The sequence below is a fragment of the Protopterus annectens genome, chromosome 3.part0 (assembly GCF_019279795.1).
Source record: "Protopterus annectens isolate FY-2018-M chromosome 3.part0, PAN1.0, whole genome shotgun sequence".
In the NCBI taxonomy this organism is placed as follows: domain Eukaryota; kingdom Metazoa; phylum Chordata; order Ceratodontiformes; family Protopteridae; genus Protopterus; species Protopterus annectens.
Genome location: NC_056731.1, coordinates 844,458,000 through 844,485,221, shown reverse-complemented (window position 1 = coordinate 844,485,221; position 27,222 = coordinate 844,458,000). Strand labels below are relative to the sequence as shown.

General features: G+C 41.9%; 1 protein-coding gene across 4 annotated transcripts in view; it reads left to right on the top strand.

Moving 5' to 3' along the window:
- Nucleotides 1–27,222, top strand: part of PIGN (phosphatidylinositol glycan anchor biosynthesis class N) — a 1,150,670-nt gene that overhangs the window by 404,498 nt on the left and 718,950 nt on the right. The gene's annotated exons all lie outside the window — the stretch shown is intronic.

Sequence of the window (27,222 nt, the reverse complement as noted above, 5' to 3'; positions counted from 1 at the left end):
TACTACCAATAAGGTTGGTTTTAGTTTTATTTAAGAGGGATCGTCAGTGGACTTTGTTATTCTGATGAAGTCTGTGGTGCAGGAGACAAAAGTGCTTAATCAATAAAACTTTATATGTGTATTTTTGGTCATCCTGGTGTTTGCAGCCAGCCTAGTTGTTTTGGTGATAAAAATACAGAGTGCAAATAGCAATGCTGCAGGAGACACATTTGGAGGGAAATGAGCTTGTGAATTTGACAAAGAGAGGATTTCAGTGTGGATAGTCTGCAGAATATCAGGGACAATGGAAAAAGGAAGTAATTATCCTAATTGCTAGAGGGGCTTCAATAATGAGGAAAAAATGGTAGATTTATGGTAGTAAGGTGCTGTTAGCTAAGGAAGAGGATTACAATGGCATGTATTTATATTCCGCTACAAACTGCTGTTATGGAGAAATAATCAGCTTTCAATAAGGAATATTTTATTTATAGGTGAGGACTGGAATTTAATATGCAATAGTGAGGATGTATTAGGGGTACCTAGAAGGGAAAATTTAACAAAAGAAGGTAGACTTCTGAAGAAGTTTATAAAAATGTTAGGTATGGAAGATGTGAATTCAGTCGTAGGAACGCGGACAAAATTTGCATATTATTACCCAAGGCACAATAACTGGGCTCTGCTAGATAGAAATTATATTAATACAGGAATGTGTATTTACTTGAAAGCTTTGAGACACATCCAATAACTATTTCTGATCATGCATCAGTAAATGCAAAAATAATGCAGGGTAATGAAATGAAAATAAGACATTGGCACTTCCCCCACCCATTAAAATGAGAGGAATTTTAAAAATGGGTAGTGGAAATTATTTTAGACATATTAGGAAAACAGAAATATTTTCAGAAATTATAGCTAGTGACTGGGATAAAATGAAAATGGAGTTTAAAAACAGGGTTAAAATAAAAGAGAAAGATATGATTAAGAAATAATAGAAATTACTTAGAGGGGCTGACAAAGGTTAAAGTATTGCAGAATAAGGGGAATCTCACAGAGCAAGAGGAGGGGCAAATGCAGAGTGCTAAAGAGAAAATAAGGGAGTATCTCAATAATATGCACAAATTTACAAAGATTGAAGTTAAGCAACTGTTTTTTATAATGACTCAAGAGCACAAAAATTTAGGCAACAGAATGTTGAAAGGGTTATTGCCAAACTTAGGGAACCTATAACAAGAAAAATAACCTCCTGTAGAGGTTTTAGAGATATTTCAGAAATCTTATAAAAAATTGTATAAAGCAGAGAAATGTGGAAATCAAGAAGGTGTACAAATGGAAATAATTATGGAAGACTTAATTATGCCAAAGTTAGAGGTAAACCAAGTTCAACAACTAACAGTTAACATAAGAGGTGATGAGATAAAACAGTGAAGTGTAATCAGTCTTCAAAAAATTCACCAGGAGCAGATGGTATTACTGTGGAAGTTTGAAAATTAGGAGGGAAGAAGGTGATAAAGATCTGGAAGAGTTTATCAGTATTTTAAAAGGATGGGAAGCACCAGCATCTTAGAAGAAAGATGGGTTAGCTGTGTTATCTAAACATGGCAAAGACCCTTCAGACTCAGCTTTGTATAGACCCATTTCAGTTTTAAACCACAATTATAATGTGTTTATGTCTAGACTACCTGAACAAATGGCAAAGACAATGCCAAAATAGATGTGAATCAGTATATTTTTTGGCAGGGAGGCAAACATTTGACGACATTAATAGAACAATAGTTATCCAGAGCATAGCAGAATGTACGAAAATACCTCTGTTGTTGGTGGGTCTTGATGCAGAGAAAGCATTTGATAGAGTAATCTGGGATTTCATGAGTAGGGCATTGGAAGCATTTGCATTCCCTGATACAATAATAAGGTTTATTAGAAGGAGATATGAAAGATAAGAGGCAAGGATTAAAGTGGGAGAGTTCCTCTCAGATAATTTTGTTTGAACAGAGGAACTGGACAGGGGTGTCCACTTCCCCTTTGTTATTTGCTTTATATTTAGAGCAGCTGGCAAACAAAACAAAGGACTCTGAAATATAAGGATGTAATTGGTGTGGTAATCAGGAAAATTTGGATTTATTTGCAGATGATATATTTTGTACCTGATACATGCAGAAAATAACACCTCAGTATTGTGGAACATTTTGAGACAGTTTCATGTATTTTCAAGATATACAGTTAATGAAAATAAACAAAGGCTATAGCTATAAATTATGTACCCACACACAAACTGCTTCAGCTAATACTTATTTTTATGGGAATGTAATAAGATGACGTCTTTAGGTGTATGTATTAAAAAAGGCTCCAGTTATGGCAGTTAAGGATATGTGGGAAGAGAATAAAGAAAAGCTAATACAAAGATTGAGAAACTGGAAACTGTTATTTATGGATATGGATAAAATGTTTTTAGTTCCTTTAGTCTTGTATATAGGGCAGGCATACTTTTTTCAACCCGAAGAGAAGTTGTAGGCAATAATTAATACAGAGCTGAAAGAATTTATGTGGGAGGGAAAGAGGGCAAGCGTTAAGGGAAGTAAGCAGATTCTTCCGATATAACAAGGTGGTTTAGGTTTTCCTGATTTGAAGTGATATTTTAGAGCTACACAGTTAAGGCTCATATACATAACACAAGCAGAGCATTATAATTCAAAGTGGAAAGGAATGATGATGAAGTGGGGTGAAGTTCAAATAATAGAGACAGTGGGATTTTGGATGTAGATCATTAAGAATAGTTGGAACCTGAATATTATATGCATAAAGTAGGAACTGTTGAGTAGGGAGTCAGATTACAGTGGCATGTATTTATATTCCACTGGAAACTGCTGCTGTGGAGCTTAAGAAAATTTGGGGAGAAATCAGCTTTCAGTAGGGAATATTATATATAGGTGGGTATTGGAGTTTGATTTGCAATAGCGAGAATGTATCAGGGGACCTAGAAGAGAAAATATAACAAAATAACCCCTTATGTTCTCTTTAGCACTTTGCATTTTCTCCTCCTCTTGTTCTGTGAGATTCCCCATATTCTGCAATACTTTAACCTTTGTCAGCTCCTATAACTAAGCCAATACAAGACTGGAGAAAGGAAATTTTGCCAATATGTATGACTGCAAGTTGGGGTACAGAAAATAGGCAAGAGGGTGCTGAAATTTATTGAAGAAACCCTCTAAAGGAGCCTAGATATTGGGAGCAAATAACTCAAGCAGGAAAGGTAATAGAGTGGAATGAGTCCAAGAAGACATTTGTATTTTAGTCTTGAGAATACCGTCCCTTCCAGGGCTTGTTCTCAGAGTATAGGCAAATTGAAAGGGATAGGGGAATATTAAATGAAAGACCTGCTGTAGTACCGCTTTTTTTTATCTAGAACAGAAACAGCTGTTAAAGAGGGTTAATTAGCAAGGCAAATAACATATTGCATGATAACTATAAGAATCAATTGGAGGAGTTTGGTGAATGTTGGGAAGAGATACTGGAAAAGCAGTTTACAGGAAAAAAAATGGGAAGACTTTACATATGCATCCCAAGTATGCAACCAAGTACATAAGGAGTAGAATCTTTGCTTGGAAGTGTTTGCATAGGTACTTTGTTTTTACTCCAAGCAGACTTCAAAAAATTTTTCATCAGGTAGATAGCAAATGTTAGAGGTCTAATGGAGAATAAAGATGTAAATGGGCTTATATGTTTTGGGTGTGTAGGCAAATTTTAAAAATTCCCTGCAGAGTACTCTATCAGAAATATTAGGTGAGCAAATGGCTGTAGTAAAGAAATTATTATTTTGAGCTGGGATACAGGATCTGAATTGCTTAGACATAGTTAAGACCTTATTAGGTTTAGTTCTGTTGACTCCAAAAAAGCAATTACTAGACAATGGAAATCAAAGTCTATGCCAGCAGTGTTTGAGGTATTAAATATTATAAAAGAGGTGAAAGAACTGGGAGAGAGATATTTAGAAAGGAGAAGGAGCAAATTATATAGAAGTAAATGGAAGTTGTGGGAAAAATACATGCATAATGTTTGGGAGCAGGAGGAGTGAGGTTTAAGGGAAGGCAGGAATTCAGCATTTTTTTTGTTAGACTGATGATAGTAGGAAAGAAAATCTATGTGATGTATATCATATTTACATGGAAAAATTATGTGTTTTTTCTCTTTTGTTAATGTATATTTATCTGTGTCTTACGTGATAATTTCATAAAGGTGTTTAAAAAAAAGAGAAGATATTATGATGGATCTGGAGTAGGGACTTCATTTATCAGCAACCTGTGGGTCTTGGATCCGATATCGGATCTGAGCCAGCAACTATTTATACAGCTATGGATCCGAGCTCCTAGCTCCTCCCCTCACCCATAATCCCCTGCCAACCCCAAATGACCTCAGATCTAGTTTGCCGCTCTTGAGTGTGTCAGCTGGATTTTGAGCTCCTGGCAATTTTTTGAAATAAGTGTCCTTTTTTTCTCTAATCAGCCTACTTTTCAGTAATTTAATCAGTGTGTGTGTGTTAGGTTTCCCGTTATTCAGTTAATTTTTTAATTTTTAGTGTTTACCCTCCCCTCGCTGGTTGTTAGACTGTGCTTGTGTGTGCTTGCGTTTGGGGCCTAGTGTGTTTGTGTAGCTTTTATTTAGTTTTGGGTATGTCAGAGGCCCCAAAACGTATTTTTTCTAAATGCACCGAGTGTGGCCATAAGCTCTCTCCAGTAGATGGCCACACTCGGTGTGTTCGGTGCCTTGGGGTTGAACACCTGTCCTCGGGATGTACCATTTGTGCAGCGTTCAACCCCAGGGCACTGAAGGAGCGGAGGTCGAAGCTGGTCCTGGCGGGACTTTTGCCCCCGGATTCAGCTTCGGCCTCCGCTACTCCTGTGGCACCTCCTCAGCCTGTGGTGGTGGGCACTCCTGCCTCCCTTTCCCCGGCCGGGATTCAAACTCCCGCTAAGGTACCAGAGGACAGGGAGGCTAGGAGGGAGAAATCGAGGGAGAAGCACCACAAGCGGCGGGCCGAGGACTCCGCTTCGTCCCCCCCAGCTAAGCGGGCTTCTCCCTCCACGGCTTTCAGGTCTCATCCTCCTCGGCTCCGTCCACCTTGCTTCTCCTTGGGACCCGAGGAGGAGGAGACCCGACTTCCATCGAGGTCATCGAGGCGGCATTCCAGGCCTGCCTTGGTGGCCTCGTCGAGATCCTCCTATAGCCTGTCTGATGCAGACTTGGACCGGATGATGAGAAGGTTCATCCAGGCCCAGCTGCAGATGGGAGTGCTCCTGCCTCCTCCCCCCCTTCGGGGGGGAGCTCGACACCCTTTTGTGCTCCGATAGCTCCTTCTCCGACCCGCTTCCCGGGTTCGGAGTGCTTGGAGACGGGCAGCGTTGGAGCCGGGAGTGGGTCGGCGATGACAGTACTGGGTACTTCGGATCCGACCCTGCCCTCAAGTCTGTCGGTTCCATCGTCGGATCCGATCTCTCGGAGCCATGGACCGAGCTTCGGATCCGAGGGATTCAGTGTGCCTTCGGCTCCATCCAGGTCGGAGAACACTGGTCCCTCGGGTCTGATGGTCTCGGCGCCGGTTCCGATCCCTTCATCGGATCCGAGTGGGAGTCGGCTCTTGGAGCCCAGGGAGAGCGACTCCCCCTCGGCCTTCGATGTAGTGGAGAGGGCTCTGTCGAGAGCATCCAGACCTCCGGACCTTGTCTCGGCTCCACCCTGCACTCCCTCTCTGCTGGGTCAGGCTTCCATCACCTGGCCACAGGGACAGCCTGCTTCGATGTCCCAGGTTGTTCCTTTGGAACAGGACATTGCTGGTGAGACCTCCTCGGACAGCCCTCCTGAGGAAGTGCCTCGCAAGCATAAGTGTAAGAGGAGGCATGTGGACTCCCCCGAGTCCTTAACAGAGGACACGGACTTGGATGAAGGGGAAGGCTCCCCAAGGTCACCCCCTGAGAATGTCTCCTTTGGAGACATCATGGAAATGCTCAGGATCAGGGGGGGTGGTCTGCCCCCAAGGCTTCCTCCGACGAGTCCGTGTTTCTAGAGGCATTTGAAGCAGGCCCGTCTACCTCTTAGGTGTCCCCTCCGGCCGACCCCCTGGTGGACCTTGTTACCACAAGGGCGTGGAAGGAGCCGGACACTGTGGAGCCAGTCCCTAAATGCCCGGATAAGATTTTGAGCCCCCCCGCAGACCGGTCCCACTGGAGCAAGGGTCCCCCCGTAGATGCCATGTTGATGGCGGCAGCCACTAAGAGGGAACTAGCTCAGGAGAGCCCCTCGGTCCATCCACTGAGCAAGGAGTCCCGCTCGATGGATCACCTTAGGAAGTGGGTATTTAGTTCAGCGACCTTCTCAGTAAGGTCCCTGAACTACATGGCACATGTCATCAGGATGCAGCGGGATCTTATTAAAGAATACGCTGCTTCCCCCCCAGAGACCATGTTGGCAGAGGACAAGCAGTTGTCGGCAGAGGACAAGCAGTTGTACTCCACTCGTATGGCCACTCTAAGATCTATTTCCAATACCTCTATGCGGCTGTTGTCTCATGCCACTGAGGGAGCCGCTAGAGCTAGTGGAGTGGGCCTAGTTATGAGACGCCAGGCCTGGCTCCGGCATTGGGACTTCGCGGAGCCCTTTAAGGCGTCCTTTGCGAATGCCCCCTTTGATGGTTCTGCCTTGTTTGGCAAGACCGTTCGCGAGAAACTTGTCCAGAGCGAGAAGGACGGCAAGACGTTGTCTGCTGTCGGAGTCCACTTCTCTGCTCCCCAGAGGTCCTTCTACAAGAACCAAAAGGGACAGAAGAAGATGGGGTTCCGGAAACCGCAACATTCCCAACCTGCTCCAGACAACCAGTCCTTCCGTGGCAGAGGAGGACAGGGAGGACACTGCCCTAGAGGCAGAGGGGCCCCGAGAAATTTTGGGTCCAGAGAATCCTTCTCTGATCGGCCCACACAACAGCCCTGAAGGGTTGCCCAACTGCTCCACTCTGGAGGCAGTCGGGGGGCGCTTCTCGAGGCATCTGGGGGCATGGGAGTCCATCACGCCAGACCGCTGGGTGCTTCGGATTATATCCAGAGGTTACAGAATCCCAATGCAACATGTCCCCAGACTCAGGAACCTCCCCGATGTACCACCCGGTCAGAGGGAGGCTGCAGCTGCAGAAATCCAGCAGCTGCTAGAAAAAAGAGCCATCCAACCCGTCCCCCCAGACCAGCTCAGATTAGGGATTTACTCCAGGTTCTTTCTGGTGCCAAAAAAGACGGGGGACTGGAGACCAATTCTAGACCTTTCCCTGTTGAACCTGTCAGTAACCAAGGAGAAATTCCGAATGGTCACTCTTCAATCCATTCTCCCCCTCTTGCGGGAGAACAACTGGATGTGCTCAATAGACCTCAAGGCTGCGTACTACCACATTTTAATGGACAGACAATCCAGGAGGTTTGTCCGCTTTCGGCTGGGAGCCAGCCACTATCAGTTCAGGGTCCTTCCCTTTGGTCTCACCACAGCCCCCAGGGTGTTCACCAAAGTTTTAGCAGTGATAGTGGCCCACCTGAGACTCCAGGGAATGCAGGTCTTCCCGTACCTGGACGACTGGCTCCTGACCGCTCCAAAAAGGCATCTACTCTGCTCAGCCAGAGACTTTTTTTCTCCGCCTAGCCCTCCAGTTAGGCATCACGATCAATACAGACAAATCCTCCCTTGTTCCGACACAAGTGATAGAGTTCATAGGGGCCAGATTGGATACGAGAAGTCTGCGAGCCTACCTCACTTCGGAACGACTACAGAATTTGAGACTTCATGTGCGGGCCATCCTCCAATCAGAAGCTCCACCGGCGGAATTGGTCCTGAGGGCACTGGGCTCCATGGCAGCGGCAATAACGCTTCTTCCATGCGCTCGTCTAAATATGAGGGTACTACAGTGGACCCTCCAAGTACAATGGTCCTTTCAGCTTCTTCCTCTCAATCACCCTATCTCTATCAGCAAGGCTTGAAGGAGGGCCCTGTTATGGTGGCTTCAGTCCCCAGACCTCCATACAGGCCGCCCCTTCTTCGCTCCACCTCCTCTCGTCACGGTGACCAAGGACGCTTCTCGCCTCGGGTGGGGGGGCATTGCTCAGGCAGAACAGTCCAAGGCACGTGGAACGACACAAAGACCTCCCTGCATATCAATGTTCTGTAGATGAGGGTGGTGCTGTTAGCGTTGCAAGCACTTCAGAACCTTCTTCCCGTAGGAACTATTGTGATACAGACGGACAACATGTCAGTTGTCTGGTACATCAACAAACAGGGGGGAACCAAGTCTTATCCTCTCTGCCGAGAGGCCATGAGGGTGTGGGAATGGGCGATGTCCACCAACCGCTTTCTGATCGCAATGCACATTCTGGGACGGGCCAACATTTTGGCGGACAAACTCAGCCGCACTATTCTTTCCCCTTATGAGTGGTCTCTCAACTCCCGAGTAGCGAAGCGGATATTTGCAAAATGGGGGCAACCCTGCTGCGATCTCTTTGCCTCTCCCTCAAATATGAAATGCGACAGCTTCTTTGCTCGGATTCCCCCACCAGGGGAGGCCCCAGGAGACGCTCTAGTGCATGCTTGGCCGCCCGGTCTACTTTATGCCTATCGTCCTCTACCCCTGATGCTAAAGCTCTTACAGAAAGCCTCTCGGTTGGGGAGCAGAATAATCCTCATTGCCCCATTCTGGCCGCGGCAAACTTGGTTTCCTTACCTGTGGTCTCACTTGGTGAATCCTCCCTGGATTCTGGATCCCAGCCCGGATCTAATATCCCATCCATCAGGCTTACCAACCCCGAATCTGGACAACCTGAAGCTGACAGCTTGGCTGCTCCAGTTCCACTCTTAATAAGGACTCCCGGCATCTCTTCACCAGTCAAAGCCATCTTGGTGGCAGCGCATAAACCTTCCACTAGGAAAATTTACCGCAGTAAATGGAGGCGCTTCTCCGTCTGGGTGGAACATCATAATTTGGACCCCTTCACTGCTTCATTAACGTCCGTGTTGGACTTCCTCACCGGACTTTTTCAGCAAGGGGCTAGCTGTTCAACAGTCAAGGTACAATTGGCAGCCATCTCCCATTACCATGTAGGACATGAGACAGGTCCTTTGATGTCAGCTAAACTATGTAAAACCTTCCTTAAGGCCCCCTATCAAAGAAGCTGTACCCCCTTGGGGCTCTATCACTAGTTCTTCAAGCCTTGACTGCTTCTCCCTTTGAACCAGCTGCCTCGGCCGATCTTAAATGCCTGTCTTGGAAAACAGCATTCCTGGTAGCCATTACTTCAGCGAAAAGAGTTTCGGAACTTTAAGCTCTTTCCATAAAACCCCCTTACTTGGTTTTTCATCAGGATAGAGTGTACTTCAGGACCAGTCCCTCCTTCCTACCCAAGGTGGCCTCAGAAACCAATATCAATCAGTCCATTAACCTACCAGTTTTCTTCCCTAATTATCAAAATAAAGGAGAGTACAAGCTGCATTCTTTAGATGGGCACAGGCAGCTGCGTTTCTATATTCATAGAACTGCTGGTCACAGACAATCCGATCAGCTGTTCATTTCCTTTGCCAAATTCAGTTTGGGTAAAGCCGTTTCAAAGGTCACCTTATCACGCTGGATTTCCCAATGTATTCTTCTAGCTTATGAAGCTTCTGGGTGGCCCGCACCTCAAGGAGTCCGTGCACATTCCACTCGCTCCATATCTACTTCTGCTGCCTTTAGATCTAGAGTTCCCTTGGATGATATTTGCTCGGCAGCCACTTGGGCGTTATCTCATACCTTTATCAACCACTACAAACTGGACATCATTTCCAGAGGGAGAGCATCCTTTGGCTCTGCAGTGCTCCGGAACATCCTTCCATGATGGCCGCCCAAGATTCAGGTAGCTGGGGACTCTGTCCCACAGGTTGCTGACAAATGAAGTCCCTACTCCAGATTAAGAAGTTATGTACTCACCATAACGTTCCATCTGAGTAGGTGGCTTCATTTGTCTGCAACCACCCCCCCCCCTTCCCCCTGGCCTTCAGAAGAGTTAGTTTTTGTTGTATTATCCTGCCTTTTCCTGTTGGGATACCTTTCCAGGTATACGTAGGAGGGCAAACTTGATCTGAGGTCATTTGCGGTTGGCAGGGGATTACGGGTGAGGGGAGGAGCTAGGAGCTCGGATCCATAGCTGTATAAATAGTTGCCAGCTTGGATCCAATATCGGATCCAAGACCCACAGGTTGCAAACAAATGAAGCCACCTACTCAGATGGAATGTTATGGTAAGTACATAACTTCTTATTTGAGCAAACTGTCAAAAAACAAACCAAAAGGTTCCGAACCAGCAGGTGTAAAACTCCAAAGGTTTATTAGGAAATGTAAAAGTAAAGCGCTTTTCGTCTCCCTTAGTAGGAAGACTTCTTCAGACAAAGGAAAAAAATCATCAAACACAATTTAAAACCCAAAAAAAGGGAGTGTGTGTTACAAAATTACAAACAGCTGCCTTAATTGAACCCACTGACATACCTTCACATTTAAAGTTGTATTACATTAAAAGCATAAATAAATGTCCACTTAGTGTAGACAGGGTGTTAAACATAAAAAAGTTTTCAAAAAAGAAACATGAACTTGATAAAAGTAATCAAGAATGTCTTAGTGAAGATTCATGAACCTAATCAAGTGTAAATACTGTTTGTTTCCCTTAAAATACATTTTAGCAAACAACTTTTCATAGGGTAAAACAAAATTCATACAGAATCTTGTGATTAAAAAGAAAATAAAATGAAGTAATGCTTGCAACTAAGTATATACAAATATAATATCCATTCCTTAACAGAAAAGGTAGTAAGGAGTACACATCTCTAATGCATAATGAAGAATCAATAATAAATTAATAAATAAACAGTGCAACTCAACTAGGCGTCTGCAATAACTGGAATTTCAAAGGCGTTTCTAATAAAAGAAATGTTATTTCTAATGTTAAATAACCGAATACGTTTATTTCTGTGTTAAAAATCTAACACAGAATTTGCTTGTCATTTAAACGCCAACAGAATGCAACGACAGTATATGAAAAATATTTTTTTTTTTTAAATGTTCCTTGAGCAATGGGTAAAGCACCAAGCTGCAATGAGAACACTTTCTTAGCTTTTAGTATGCACAGTTGTAGCAGCCAAAACAAGTCAAAATGCAGCTGTTTCAGAAAAATATGGCAAGGCATTGCGTGGAAGACACGTCTAAATCAAAACAAACAAACCGCCGGATTCACAAGATGGTACTTCATTCAAGAACCATGCAGGTACTAAGCATGCGAAAAAGGCGGATAGCCAAACAAATGAAAAATCAGTTCACAATCGTGCCCATGAATACGGCACATTGTTCTGCAAATGAGTTTGTACTGTGTGCGAAAAAGATAATAAATAAAGTAGCAGAAGACAAAAGAAAGAAAGAAATGCAACACCTAAGTAAATCCACAGCTGTTGGTGTTCATTGACATTGACAATAGGTAAACATAGCACTTCAAAATACCGTGGATCTAAACATTAAGATCTCATTGTTGCTTACGCAAAAAGGTGTATGTGTCTAGAAGTAAGCAAAAATCAAGTCAGACCACAATGCAGAACCTGACAAAAATAAAACATACAAATCCTGAACGAAACTATGCAAAATGAAAATACAAATAAAATAAAATAAGGTATGGGTCAAAGTACAGCAAAGCGCTGCAGAGGTCAGAAAACCAATGTTTCTCAAGTTAAACATTTGTGAATTAAGGTTTAAAAACCAGACTTGAGGTTTAAGTAATGATGAAAGAAGTCTTATCTTAGCAGGTTTCTTAACTTTAAAACACAAGTCAAAGAAGTAACTTCGTTCAACCCTGGTGATGTGTAAGAGTTCATTTTAAGTTGCCAAATGAGTTCCTTTTTTTCTAATAACAATTGTTGGGGTCCCCCTCTTTCATCTGTAAGTACCTGGTCTATACCTTTAAAAAGGAAAGCGTGAGAAGGGTTGTTATTACAATGTCTTGCAAGGGCGTTAGTCTTGCTCTTCTTCCTAATGTGGTACGTGTGTTCAGAATTCTCTCTTTAAGTTTTCTGTCAGTCTTCCCTATATAAAAGGCAGGGCATGACTGGCACACAGCTAAATACACCACTGATTTTGAGTTACAATTGTAACGACCCTTTGCTTTAAACAGACGTTGCTTCACTATACATGTGGACCCTGTAGATATAAATTTACAATAGTTGCATGTCTCACATTTGTATGTGCCTTCAGTTCTAGTATGCTTCATCGAAGGTCTTTCTATAATGTTTTTGAGGTTTCTGCCGTTTCTAAAAATGATAACAGTTTTGTCCCCTATTTTCTCCGTGAGTTCTTTTTCAAAAGATAACAACTGCCAATTCTTTCTAAGTACATTGTTAATATATTTAGCTTCTAATGAAAAAGAAGTAATGAAACTTTTTTTATTGTACTTCTCTTGGGAAAAAAATGGTTTGACCCATGCTAGAAGAGTGGACACCAAGAATCTGTAATGTGACTTCATCTGACTCTGCCAGGTTCACGTTGGTTTGTTTCAAAGTGAGAATGGGATTGAAAGAACCCAAACCCCTTTTCCTACAAACTTCTCCTATTGTGTCATTCACCAGTGATTCGAAGTACCCGCGACTCATAAACATGCATTTCAACAAGGTGCATTCTTCGTTGAAGGCGGAGTCTTCAGTAGTCATTCTTGCCGCTCTAACTAGTTGGCCATTTAAAACAGATTTTTTCTGGTGTAGCGGGTGGCAACTAGAAAAATGTAACATAGTGTTAGAGTGAGTGAGTTTCTTGTAGGTTTTAGCAACATAACCCCTGTGGATGTCGTCTCTCTTCAATTCAACATCCAAATAGTTAATGGTGTCTTCACCAAAAGTAAAAGTGAATTTCAAAAATGGAGTGCTGTTATTTAAAACCTCAACAAAGTTGCTTGCATCCGCTACGTTACCTTGAAACATAATGAAAATGTCGTCCAAAAACCTGTTATATAGTTTGACTTTCTGAAAACTGTTGTCCTTAAATACATAGTCGTGTTCCCACTGGGCCAGTACTAAATTGGCGTAGCTGGCTCCACAAGGGGAACCCATAGCTACTCCAATTATTTGTTTATGTATGCCCCCATTAAATCCAACATAATTATTGTTCAGGATCACGTCTAATAGTTCTTGAATTATTTGTATATATTTGTATATACTTAGTTGCAAGCATTACTTCATTTTATTTTCTTTTTAATCACAAGATTCTGTATGAGTTTTGTTTTACCCTATGAAAAGTTGTTTGCTAAAATGTATTTTAAGGGAAACAAACAGTATTTACACTTGATTAGGTTCATGAATCTTCACTAAGACATTCTTGGTTACTTTTATCAAGTTCATGTTTCTTTTTTGAAAACTTTTTTATGTTTAACACCCTGTCTACACTAAGTGGACATTTATTTATGCTTTTAATGTAATACAACTTTAAATGTGAACGTATGTCAGTGGGTTCAATTAAGGCAGCTGTTTGTAATTTTGTAACACCCCCCCCCCTTTTTTTGGGTTTTAAATTGTGTTTGATGATTTTTTCCTTTGTCTGAAGAAGTCTGCCTACTAAGGGAGATGAAAAGCGCTTTACTTTTACATTTCCTAATAAACCTTTGGAGTTTTACACCTGCTGGTTCGGAACCTTTTGGTTTGTTTTTTGACAGTTTGTTTTTCTTCAGTTTTGGAATTCTTATTTGAGCACTTGGGCAGAAAAAGCAGAAAACATTATGGTGCAGAAGGTTTGGGATAGGCAGGAAGAAGGCAAGAGGAAATGAGGATGCCCAGTAAAGAGCTGGATGGATTGTATGAGAGAAGACCTGCAATGATCAGGCATGAGTGGTGAAAACGGCAGGAGAGTGGCAATGAATACAGAGAGATGCTGACAGTTCACACAACACCCTGAATCCATGTAGAAAATGGGAAAGAGGAGTGATGATGATGATCTTGATGAAGTCAGAGTGTGCAGGAAAATTAATGTTTGACAGAAAAGGTTATAGTGGTTGGTGTGTTCTCTCCAACAGTTTGCAGCTTCGGGTTAGGGCGAATGTTAAGTAAGGGGACAGATTTACTGATCTGATGTTGTCAATTTTCATTCATTCCTCAACTCTTGAGTTAGGATCTGATCCTTAGATCCAACTCAGCCAGCTTTACTAGCTCGTGGATCACTGAAAGGTTTAGAGTTCCTTTCTTTCCTATAATGGCCTAGTCTGTAACTTACCTCAGATCTCGTTTGCTGCCTTAGAGTACAGATGTGATCACTATTTCAACTCTCCAATTCATTGGTTTGTGTGTATGGGTATACATCTTTATCTGATCTTTTATTCCCTATTTATATATACTTTCTCCTTTTTCCTGTCTTTTCCTTTATTAGCTATAAAGTCCTTGTGTACTATTTTTAAATACCATTGTTAGTTGATCTTTAAGTACTTTATGTACATCTTATCTTAACATAGTTGGTATTTTCTAATCTATTCTGTTAGTTTAAAAAAAAAAACTCTTTTCTTTTCCTGTTTACATTGTTATTAAAAATGTCTGAGAAACCCTTGGGTTTCAAAAAATGTATGGCCTGTGGCCACAAAATTCCTTTGTCAGATGCACATTCTCAGGGGCTTGCTGCCTTGAAATCTTCTGCTCCATCAGCATCTTCTGGGACTCATACCAATAAGAAATCCAAAAAGAAAGATTTGAGGAAGTATTCCATGAAGCCAGCCACTTCATCAGCTCCGAGCTCGGAACCTCCTCTGAAAATGATAAATCTTCAGATCCCAGTTTCTCGGATCCGAAGCTCTGAAAATAGAAATCACCTGGGATCTGATCACTGCTCTTGGGTCCATATCTGATCACCTCTAGGATGCCACCACCCTTCTTGGAGCATTCTCCAAGACACAACCTTTCAGGGCCCTCCTCTACACCATCCTCGACGTGGTCTTTCAAAAGTTTGACTAAAGCCAACTTGAACAGGATGATGAGGAAGTTCCTCTCGATGCAGATATAAATGGTGGTTCTCCCAGCTCCAACTCCATCGGGTCTGGAGACTTTAGTTAGAACAACAACCCCCTTGCTTGCTTTTTCTCTGCTCTGACCTCTGGTATCAGAGTTGTTGGAGCCAAAGGTCCCGGAGTTCTTTGCATCAGATCCGAAGAAAATGGTATCTTCAACTCTGGTGGTGTATCAGAGTGGACCAGCTCCGAGGATGACTCTTGTGCTGGATCCAAGGTGTTGGCGTCAACTCCAAAGTTGTCAGATCCATCTCTTCCCCTCAGGGCCTCGGTGTTAGCCTGGCTCTGACTCCCTCTTCAAATACCCTCCCTTCGAGGGATGAGGGAGCTTGCAGCCCATACGCATGTTCTTTCGGAGCCATCTATTTCTTTCTCTCCTAGGCATTCAGCATTCGAGGTAGTGAACAGGGCTTTCTCTATCCCTAAAGCTCAAACTTCTCTATCTTCTTTGGCTCCATTCTTCTCTGCATCTTGAGGCTCAATCATCCGTACCACAGGGACAGTTAGCCAAAGTTAGCCACCCGGATACCCAACAGGATATACCGATCTCTTCCAGCACTTCTCTGTAACATTCTTATGAAGAAGTTCCCAGGAATAGAAAGTGCAAAAAGAGGCAGCCAGACTCTCCTCATGAGTCATTTACTGAAGATACTGACTTTGATGAAGAGGAAGGGTCCCCAAGATAACCACTCGATGACATGTCATTTGAAGATATTTTGGAACTCCTAAAGCAAAGGGGTGGTTGGTCTCCTGACAATCCTTCCCAAGAGGAGTCGTTATTCCTGGAGGCTTTTGGTGCTGGCCCATCTACCTCTTGGGTGACGAGCTCACTGATTTTGTCTCTCAGTGGGTGTGGAAGGAGCCTGAGACTGTTGAACCAGTACCCAAGAGACCAGATAAAATCCTGGCACCACCTAAGGACAGAATTCATTGGAGCAAAGGAATTCCAGTTGATGCCATGGTCATAGCAGCAGCAACCAAGAAGGAACTAGCAGAACACAGTTCTTTTGTCCACCCTCCTTACAGGGAGCCTAGGGCATTGGACAGGTTTGGGAAACATGCTTATGCTTCAGCGACCTTTGCCCTTCAGTCACTGAACTATCTTTCACATTTCACAAGACTCCAGAGAGATTTGATTAAAGGACTTACCAGATCTCTCTCTGGGACCATACCCTCCAAGGTAGAGAGCACTGTTGCCTTGTAGTTGGCTACTTTTCAGTCCAGTTCCAATTTATCCATGAGGCTTATCACTCATGCAGCAGAAGTTACCTCTCAGGAGACGAGTTTAGGTATTTCCTTGAGAAGGCATACTTGGGTGCCCTTGTGGAACTTTGCAGAACCCTTCAGAGTTTCCTTTGTCAATGCTGCCTTTAACAGAAGTTCCCTATTTGCCCTGAAAGTGAAAGACACATTCTCGGAGTGTGAGCAGGAACTAAAACCTTGCCTGCTCTGGGCATATGTTTTTCGAGCCCTCAACAAACCTTTTCTAGGAGTCAACAAGATTGTCAAAAGATGTGGTTCAAGAAATCCCAGGGTCCCTTCCAAGATCCATGTGGAGATAGTTCCCCCAGAGGCAGATGAGGGAACTGTAATGGAAGACACCACCCTTACAGCAGAGGGGGTCCACAAAACCAAGGATCAAGAGATTCCTTCTCTGGCAGATCCTACCTGCGCTCCTGAAAGGAGGCCTGACTGTCCTCCTATGAGGGCGTTTGGGGGTTGTTTATCCCTACACCAGAGAGCCTGGTTAGAAATTACAAAAGATTCATGGATGCACTGGATGCAAAGGATAATATCCAGAGGTTATATCATAACATTTTCCCATCCACGTCTTCTAATTTCAGAGAAAATCCTTGATGTTCTACCCAGTCAGAGGGAGGCAGCAGCACTAGAACGAGACAAGCTGGTAGAAAAAAAGAATAATTCAAGAGGTCCCTCCAGCCTAGAGAAACTCCGGAACTTACTCAGGATTCTTTATAGTGCCAAAGAAAACTGGGAACTGGAGACCAGTTTTGGATCTCAACAATCTAAATCAGTCAGTTCAATATACAAAGTTATGGATGGTCAGTGTTCAGTTCATTCTGCCTTTTCTGCATCAGGATGATTGGATGTGCTCAATAGATCTTCAGGATGCGTATAATCATATCAAAATTAGCAGATGATCCAGGAGATATCTGTTCCTCCAGCTTGGATCTAGTCATTACCAATACAAAGCTGTGCCCTTTTGTCTCACCACAGCCTCCAGAGTGTTCACCAACTGTATGGCGGTAGTGACAGCTCACTTGAGGCTGCAAGGATTCCGAGTGCTTCCATATCTAGATAACTGGCTCATCACCTCTCCGACCAGACATCAGCTGATACAAGCCAAAGATTACATACTCCAGATACACTCCCATATGGGTATTTCAGTCAATTCCAACAAATCTTATTTGGAACCAGCTCAGACATTAGAAGTCATTGTTGCTTCTTTCAACGTGATCACACAAGCAGCATCTCTTCCTCTGGCAAAAGTTCAGACTATTAAGTTCCAGGTCAGGAAGGTCTTCCAAAACTCTTCTGTCTCAGCTGGATTACTCCTTTAAGCTTTAGGGTCCATGTCAGTGGCGATCATCCTAGTATCATTGGCAAGGTACCATATGAGAATACTTCAATGGACATTAGCTACTCCGTGGTCCATTCTTTACCACCCTCTGTCCAGTCAGATAAAGATAACTCAAGCTTGCAAAAAATATCTCCTGTGGTGGTTACAATCAAGTCAAGTGCAAGAAGGTTGTCCCTTTGATCAGGCAATAATGAGTACTGATGCCTCCAAGATTGGGTGGAGGGCACTTCCTGGGAAGGACAGTCCAAGGCACATGGTCCCCCTAAGAGCCAATACACATGTCAATGTCCTGGAAATGAGAGCAGTCCTGCTAGCATTGCAGGTCTTCCAAGACTCTCTTCCCACCTGGGCTGTTGTGATTCAAATAGACAATATGTCAGTGGTCTGGTACATCAATAGACAAGGGGGAACCAAATTTTGCCCCCTGTGTCGAGAAGCTTTAAGAGTGTGGCAATGGGCGATCTCATCCAGTCAATTTTTGATAGCAGCAAACATTCATGGGAAGCCCATCATGACTGCAGACAAGATATACAGGTATATTCTAATACCTCATGAGTGATCTCATAACGTAAAGGTGGCAGAGAGGATTTTCTATTGATGGGGCCATCAGTGCTGCAGTCTTTTTGCATCCCCTCTCAACAACAATTGCAGCAGGTTCTTTGCCCTCAACCCCCCCACTGGGGGAGTTGCAGAGAGATGCTTTGTTTCACAATTGGCCTGCTGTTCTCCTGTACACCTGTCCACCGATATCACTTATCCTCAAATTTCTTCAGAAGGCATCTTGATTGAAGAGTACAGTAATCCTCATTGCCCCTTATTGACCTTGTCAGATTTGGTTTCTCTTTCTTCGCCCCTTGGATCCTGGATCCAGCTCCAGACCTTCTGTCTCACCTGACAGACTCAATTCATCCATACATTCTGGGACTAAAATTGACTGTGTGGTTTCTCCAGTTCCATTGATTGCTAGACAACCCAGACTTTCCTCCCTGGTCTATCATATTTTTTTATCATCTCACAAACCTTCCATCAGTAAGCTTTATAAAAGTAAATGGAAAAGATTTGTATTTTGGGCACAGCAGAATTGATTAGATCCCTTCTCTGTTCCTATCTCTAAAATTTAGGAATTTCTAGCATCAGTGTTCAGTGAAGGAGCTAGCTCTTCTACAATTAAAGTGCAATTAGCTGCCATCTCCAATTTTCATGTTGGAATAGAAAATTCATCTCTAGCATCTTCCAAACTTTGTAGAGCCTTTCTGAGAGGAGCACTTCTTATACGTACTATTAAATATCCTACTCCCCCTTAACATTTAAATGTGGGTTTGCAAGCTGTAAACCAACTTCCATTTGAACCTTCAGCTAAGATGGAACAAAAATATTTAACTTGGAAAATTATATTTTTAATAGCAATTACCTTTGCCAGAAGAGTTTCTGAATTGTAGGCCTTGTCTTCTAAGCCCACTTACTTGATTTTCAAAATAGACAGAGTGTACTTAAGAACCAACCCTTCTTTTCTTCAAGTTTGTGTCAGAATCTAATGAATCAAGCTATTAATTTGCCAGTCTTATTCCAAATATTTAAAATTGAGGAGAGTATATGTCGTTCACAGACAATTGCGTTTTTATTTATATACATTGGATATAAAAGGTTTACACACCCCTGTTAAATATCAGTTTTTTTGTGATATAAAAATGAGACCACAATAAATCATTTCAAAACTTTTCCCACCTTTAATGTGGCCTGTAACCTGTACAATTCAATTGAAAAACAAACGTGTTAGGGGTAAAATATAAAAAAAAAAAATGCGTACAATAAGCTGGTTGTATAAGTGTGCACGCCCTTAAACTAATAATTTGTTGGAGCACCTTTTGATTTAATTACAACATTCAGTCTTCTTGAGTATGAGTCTATCAGCATGGCACATCTTGACTTGGCAATAGTTGCCTACTCTTCCTTGCAAAAGCGCTCCAAATCTGTCAGATTGCGAGGGCATCTCTTATTCACCGCCCTCTTCAGGTCACCCCAAAGATTTTCTATTGGATTTAGGTCTGAGGTCTGGCTGGGCCATTCCAAAACTTTAATTTTCTTCTGGTGAATCCATTCTTTTGTTGATTCGAATGTATGCTTGACCTCATTGTCATGTTGAAAGGTGGAATTCCTCTTCATCTTCAGCTGTCTAGCAGACGCCTATAGGTTTTGGGCCAAAAGTGACTGGTATTTGGAACTGTTCACAATTCCCTCCACCTTGACTAAAGCCCCAGATCCAGCTGAAGAAAAGCAACCCCAAAGCATGATACTGCCACCACCATGCTTCACCATAGGAATGGCGTTCTTTTGGGTGATGCGAAGTGTTGTTTTTGTGCCAAACATACTTTATGGAATTGTGGCCAAAAAGTTCAACCTTGGTCTCATCAGACCATAACAAATTTTCCCACATGTTTTTGAGAGACTTGCTGTATTGTTTTGAAATTTTAGCTGTGCCTGGATGTTTTTCTGTATAAGAAAAGGCTTCCGTCTTGCAACCCTACCCCATAGCCCAGACATATGGAGAATACAGGAGATTGTTGTGACATGTAGAACACAACCAGTACTTGCCAGAAATTCCTGCAGCTCCTTCAGTGTTGCTGTAGGTCTCTTGGCAGCCTCCCTGACCAGTTTTCGTCTTGTCTTTTTATCAATTCTGGAGGGACTTCCATTTTTTTGCAGCGTCACTGTTGTCCATATTTTCTCCACTTTTTGATGACTGATACCTTTCAACAATGAGATCCCTTAAACTCTCTGCGAATCATGACTTTTGCTCTAGCAGGAAACTGAGTACATGTCAGGAAAATCCTACTAGGACAGCTGAGCTTTATTTGGGGTTCATCAGAGTCTCTTTAATTGATGGCAGATGTGTACCCAAGAAGACTGAATGTTGTAATTAAATCAAAAGTTGCTTCAGCAAAGTATTAGTTTAAGGGTGTGCACACTTATGCAACCAGCTTATTGTACATTTTTTATTTTTTATATTTTCCCCTAACATATTTATTTGTTTTTCAATTGAATTGTACAGGTTATAGGTCATATTAAAGGTGGGAACAGTTTTGAAATGATTTGTTGTGGTCTCATTTTTTTTATATCACAAAAAACTGGCATTTTAACAGAGGTGTGTAAACTTTTTATAACGTAGAACATAAGATTTTTAGAAAAACAGAACAACTGTTTGTATCTATTTTTTGGATTCAAAATTGTGCAAGTCTGTCTCTAAAGTAACATTAGCTAAATGGTTGACTGATTGTATTACCTTTGTTTATAGTAAAATGGGCATGTCTTTAGCCAAACCACCAAGATCACATTCCACAAGAGCTATGGCTACGTCTTCAGCTTTTTTGTCTAGAGCTTCTCTAGATGATATTTGTGTAGCTGCAACTTGGGCCAGTCCTCATAGTTTTATTGCTCATTACAAATTAGATCTGACCTCTAGGGGCAACAGTGTTCAGGAATGTCCTTCCTTACAGCTTTCCTAGGGTTAAGGTAGCTGGGGACTCTGTCCTAAGAGTTGAGAAATGAATGAAAATTGACAACATTCGATAAAGAAGTTATGTACTTATCATAACATTCCATCTATGTTGTCCATTTTCATTCTTCCTCAACTATCCTCCCACCAATCCCCTCCTAGTCATTCTTTTGGAAATATCGAATATGTTGAAAGAACCTGGTTCTTTTCTTTTCATTCTCAGTTTTTGCTGGTTATCTTAATATTTTTATTCCTTTGCAATTCTCTACTGATATAAAGGGCAGCAAACAAGATCTGAGGTAAGCTACGGACTAGGGCATTATGAGAAAGGGAGGAGCTCGAGAGCTTTCATTGATCCACATAGTAATAGAAGTGGTTGAGTTGGATCCTAGGATTCGATCTGAACCCAAGAGTTGAGGAAGAATGAAAATAGACAAAACATATGGAACATTATGGTGAGTACATAACTTCTTTTTTTGCATGCTGTGTTGTAAGTGTATGCTCTGTATCCTGTTGTTTTGTGCAGTGGTTCTATTAAGGAAAGGATTTTTATTGACATATGTAGGTTTAAGATTAGAATATGTTAAGCATAACCCTATCCCTGACATGAACCCGAACCCTACACGTTGCATTACTACAAACCCTTTCCCTGACAGAATAGCTGCCAAGACGACACTTGATCTTGGTTTTGTCATTGTGATGTCTGTTATAGGGCATTTTATTTCGACAGACTTGCTAGATATTTTGTGATGAGTTATATCTTGAATTTTCAGTGTTTTGTGCTTTGTGTTATTTATTTATTTGTTTAGAATAGTTTGAGATTTGATATTTTATGTGTGTGTGTGTGTTGGAGACAAAGCCAGAGAGGCAAGATTATGTTGGTTTGGACAAGTGTTGAGGAGGGATGCAGAGTATATTGGGAAAAAGTCGCTAAGGATGAAGCTGCCAGTTAACAGGAAAAGAGGAAGGCCTAAGATAAGGTTTATGGATGTGGTGAGAGAGGACGTGCAGGTGGTTGGTGTGACAAAGCAAGATGCTGAGGACAGGAAGAAATGGAAACAGATGATCCGCTGTGGCAACCTCTAATGGGAACAGCCGAAAGAAGAAGATGTGTGTGTGTGTGTTTTATTTATATATATATATATATATATATATATATATATATATATATATATATATATATATATACATATACATACACATACACACACACACACACACACACACACACATATATGTATGTGTGTTTGTGTGTACAGATCCCATTCAGTAGATCACATCCACATCTGATTGACTGTTTTCAGCTGTAGCATCATCTGTTGAATGCAGAAGTTATCAATCAAAAGTTGCATATAGTCGATTGAAAGGTGACAGCTTTTGTAGTGTATGAATCTGAGTCACATTGATGATTGGAAATTGCTGTTATGTGGTCATTTAGTTGGTATATATAAAGTTTTGAGGTTATGGGATAATCATAAGACATTCTTTGACAGTGTCTGAAGTCTAAAAGGGAGTGCCCAACTATGTGCCGAACTGGTTGCAGATGGGATCACTCATACTACACCGGAAGATATCGCCAACCTGCTAGCTGACACATTCAGCACAGACTTCACCCCAGTATAAAACAGAGCTCCTCACTGACGCTATTCAAATGAAACTTAGATAATTGGATGGGAGACCACAAATTCATCCCTGGGGTGTCACCTATGTCCCTCATGGACAGGGGTAGCTGGTGTTGATCACAGACCCACTCTGTTCATAAATTCATTCTGCCAACTCCCCAAAAATAACAAATAGGGATACTTGGGTTAACGTGGCTAGACTTGTAAAGGCTCTAGGGCCTCTAGCCTAGTAACCTCATATGAACCTGTGAACCTAGAGTCGAGCAGGATGGCTTGTTCCAGTAAAAAAAATTTATAGCAGTATTTTTGATTGTGTGCAGTCTTTTGCGTGTGTGTGTGTGTGTGTGTGTGTGTGTGTGTGTGTGTGTGTATGTGTATCTGAGTATGCTTCAATTGAATGTGCAGTATGTGGTAGTGTGCATTACTCGGTGTGTGCGATTAGGTTTTCAGCTGTCTGTGTTGCAAGCATTAAGTTAGATCATTCAGTATATATAAGTATGTATGTGTGTGTGTGTATGTTTGGGATGCATATATATATATATATATATATATATATATATATATATATATATATATATATGGATCTACCTTAGTAGATCGACATGTTAAAAGAGCGAACACGAATTAACCGATGCCAGAAGATCACATGTCACTTCACCGACGCCAGAAGATCGACAAGGCAGAAGACCGACGGAGGAAGACACCGGCGCTGAGAACACTGCGATTTGGAAAGGATGTGTAAGTATGTGGTAGTGACGGACGATAGGGTGCGAGTAAGGTAAGTGTGCGATGTTGGTGGTCTGTAGGGATGGGGGTGGGATAAGTGAGTTAGGGTTAGGGCGCGGGTTAGGTAAGGGAGCGAGTAAGGTAAGTGTGCGATGTTGGTGGTCTGTAGGGATAGGGGTGGGATAAGTGGGTTAGGGCGCGGGTTAGGTAAGGGTGCGAGTAAGGTAAGTGTGCGATGTTGGTGGTCTGTAGGGGTAGTGGTGGGATAAGTGAGTTAGGGTTAGGGCGCGGGTTAGGTGAGTGTGCGATAGTGACGGACCTTAGGGTAAGGGTTTGGGTTAGGGTTGTAGATAGTTGTGTATGTATGGGTTAGTGTTCGTTTGTAAGGATTTTGGTGTGCTTGTGTTGTGTGTGTGGGTTTTGGATAGGGGATTTGTTTTGTTTGTTGGCATGATGTGTCGGGTGTATGCGATGTCGTGTTTGGGCACTGTCGATCTTCTGGCATCGGTGAAGTGACTTGCGATCTTCTGGCGTCGGTTAATTCGTGTTCGCTCTTTTAACATGTCGATCTACTAAGGTAGATCCATATATATATATATATATATATATATATATATATATATATATATATACATACATACATACATACATATAGTTTACTTTTGAAATCTTGTAGTGCCGGTGATTGAACAGCATGTGTTTGGAAGGCACTTATCAAAAAGGCACTATGCCAAACCAGACTATAGTGAAGACAGAATACTGAATGTGTCGTATAATTCGGTAGTCTGAATTTGGTATTGTGAGTGGAGATCGCGGTACAGTGATTAACAGGGAATTTACCCATTTCCTCACTGTAGTGCGATCTTGGATTTGGTATGTATAATTTGCAGGGGGTGTGGGGGTTGCACGGGGCTTGAAAGTCTAACGGTAAGTTAAGCTGCATAACTTGTGTCACTGATGTCACCTAATGCTATGTTGAATACATCAAATTACGCTAGATGGGTATTTCAGTTTCGCTGTTATGCCTTTTAGACGTTACATATTTCTACATTTTGGGTTGACATGTACTATCGGTCGATCAATACATTTTCCACATTTCAATAGTAAATATATATGCACACTCATAGACACATGCGGACAGACACACACACACACACACACACACACACACACACACACACACACACACACACACACACACACACACACACACACACACACACACACACACACACACACACACACACACACACACACACACACACACACACACACACACTCATCTATGGTTTTCCTGCATTTTGTTGAATGTGTGTTTGATTGACAAATGGTAACGGTTGTGTTTTAAGCCGATATGTTTTGTCAATACAGGTGAGTGGGGTTGGAGGGGTAAGAATGTTTGTGCATATGTTTGAAAGTTAGGGTTATGGTTGTGGATAGGTGAGGGGAGAGGTTTTCTATGTTTGTGTGTGAGTGTGTTTATTTTATGGTTAGGGTTAGGTTTAGGTAAGAGAGTAGATGTAGTGTTAGTCTGTGTTTGTGTGTCCAAGTGTTTCTTGTGTACTGGCAAAAAAGTTGTGGCATACCACTAAGGTAGAGACAGCTTTAAGTATGCATGAAACACAGCTCAGTACAGTATTGCTGAGCTAAGAATTAGCAAAACATTTTAAAATATCACTAAAGACTGTAATAATCAACAGGCAACAATAAATAAAGAAGAAATAAACTACTTTCCTGAACTTTTTGGCTTTAAAATATGGTCAAAATAACACTTAGCAAAATAACACTTAGTTTTTCCAATGTATGCACAGATATCGGCCCTCAGAATCTGCAGCAGACACTAAGCAAGCCTCAATTAACGCAATACAGCTAAGCTAAAAATTTAACAAATCAATGGGAAAAAAAAGCTTTTAAACATCCTTTAACTCCAGCCAGTAATGCTGGTTTTCTAGAAACAACAGCAACTTATCTTCTCCCTCAGAATAATCCCCACTATTTCTAGACTGCACACATACTTGGATAAAATGTTGCTCTAACAATAAGAAAATTCTACGTTTTTAAAAATGGAGGGAAAACAGCCGATTAAGCACATGGAAACAACACAGTAATTAATGAATTCAGTCTGAAGACAGTAAAACACAACACTTCAGTTGGCAGGAAAAAATAAATAGAATTATTAAAAATTTTTAAATACAACTAAAATGGCAAAACATTTAAAATGGAAGAAAAAATTTAGATTTAGCACAGGGAAGCAACATAGCAATTAATGAATTCATTCTGTCAACTGTATGAACACAACATTCCAGTTTTCATATAGGAAAACAAAGTAAATTGAGCAAAATCCACAGTATCAATAATTGCAGATGACATAAAATATTTTTCTAGATTTTTGTCTTTAAAATTAGGACAAAACTCAGCTTTTCGCTTTTCTAGCACATGTGCACATATGTCAGCATTTTGAGTGTTTTGGCAAAGGTGCCAAACAGCTTTTAAACAGCACTTTCTGTTTTTGTTGACAAGCATGCAGGAGTCACACTGATGGATTGAGAAGTGTAAAGAAATAGCTCATTATCTTTTATTTTGGATAGGATATTCAGTACAGGCAGAGCAATTCTCAACTACTACTGAAGTCCCATCCATGTATCCTACAAAAATAACAAGCATGGTGCCCAGTTCTGAATTAGAAAGGGATTTCCTTTGGCTGTCCTGCAGGGCCATGTTATAGACCATTCATCCACGCACTGCTTGGTACTTTCTCTGCTGGTTTGATTTCTCCAGGCAATGATACCATGATTAGCGTACTTCAAATGCTTTAGTGTAATCACAACAGTTTGTGTCTTTCGGCTTTTCCCGGTTAGGGGTTGCCACAGCGGAACTCCGGTCCGCTAATGATTGGCAGTAGAGTTTTACGTACTGGCTTGCCGGACCTAACGCACAACCTTCAATGAAGGAACGCCCATTCACACATGTCGCTACACAGAAGACGCTCTAACTGAGAATCGAACGGGCAACGTCTAAGTGTGAGGCGACAACGCTACTGCAGCACCACAGTGGATGTCCTAATAATGTGATCATTGATGCAGAATAGGCTTGCCTCTTTCACCATTCTGCTCCTGCACTTTATAGGTCTAATTGCTACTTTGATATACTTATTCCATGCCAATAACACATATTTTTATGACTGTATTGTTTATTATATTAATATTATTTTTGCCAATAGCTTGTTTTGTACTCTTCATTCCTCCATTATTATTATAGCAGGAGGAATCTAGTGTTTATAGTGTGCTGTTCAAGTACAAATGTACTGTATTACTTGTTCTGTTATTTCAGACCATCAGTGCCACTTCAGTCTTCTACAAGAGCATTTGGTGATACCCTAATTCTGCATGTGTCATATGAGTGCCAGAAATGACTAGAGCTGGGTGGTGCAGAGCCGTTTCTTTTTTTTATAGCTTGGCTCCTGCTAATGGCCATGGTAAGATATTGCAATCATGCACCCCTAGGATGTGACTGCCAAAAGACCTGCCTGGAGGGCTGACATCCACCTCTGACTTTATTTCAGCGTTCTGTGATTTTGTGCAGCAGTGATCCTATTCTCAAATGTCTGCTGTTATGGGGGAATTGTTTCACAAAACTGCTTGTGAAAACTTGTCTGTAGCCTATGGCATTGACTAATACATGGCAGCATGCACATGTTGAAACTGTTGTTTTGTTATGATATTTACATATTTTCTCT